The sequence below is a fragment of the Aptenodytes forsteri genome, unplaced genomic scaffold, assembly GCF_000699145.1.
Source record: "Aptenodytes forsteri isolate BGI_AS27 unplaced genomic scaffold, ASM69914v1 Scaffold54, whole genome shotgun sequence".
NCBI classification, from domain to species: Eukaryota; Metazoa; Chordata; class Aves; order Sphenisciformes; family Spheniscidae; genus Aptenodytes; species Aptenodytes forsteri.
This window is the reverse complement of record NW_008796044.1, coordinates 19,478,393-19,479,161: the sequence shown is the minus strand read 5'-3', so window position 1 is coordinate 19,479,161 and position 769 is coordinate 19,478,393.

Below are 769 nucleotides of genomic sequence, written 5' to 3'. Positions count from 1 at the left end.
TCCCAGCCACGCACGGGGAGGAGGGAAGAGAAAAAACCGCCTCTTACCTGGCTGGTTTGTGTAAAAACACCCGCCCAAAGCCCCCGCGCCCGGCGGCACCGGGAGCCGAGCCGCGGAGAGCATCTGCCGAAGCCCGAGCGGGCAGCGGGGAAAGGATGCCGCCTGCGTTGCCTTCTGCCCCTTTTATACTACGGTAGGCGATTAATATTGCATCGCCCTTATTTTAAATTTTCAGAACCCGCAATATAATGTAATGGCATAAGGGCATTTATTATTAAAGGACCTTTGATTGGGGAAAAATCATTGGAGCTCATTGGAAAAACGGAGGAAGGGAGCGTTCTGGCTTCCCGGCGACCTGCAATTAAACGGCTGAATTTGTAAGGTCCTTCCCTAATGGGGGAGGAGGGCGAGACCCGCTTCTAAGGCTTGATGTTTGTCACTCACTGAAATGCTCAAGTGAAATACTCAGAGGAGGCTCGCGCTTCGATCATTAATTTTTAATCGTTAAGGTGCTTCTGGGAATCGTAAATAAAAGCCTTTTCCCCTTTTAAACTTCTAAGGCTTGATGTTTGTCACTCACTGAAATGCTTAAGTGAAATACTCAGAGGAGGCTCGCGCTTCGATCATTAATTTTTAATCGTTAAGGTGCTTCTGGGAATCGTAAATAAAAGCCTTTTCCCCTTTTAAACAGCATTAGAAATGAACCCGCGATAGGTTTTCTTGGGGGGGGGTGTGTGTTCCGTTTCCACCCGACGGGGGGGACGCGCCC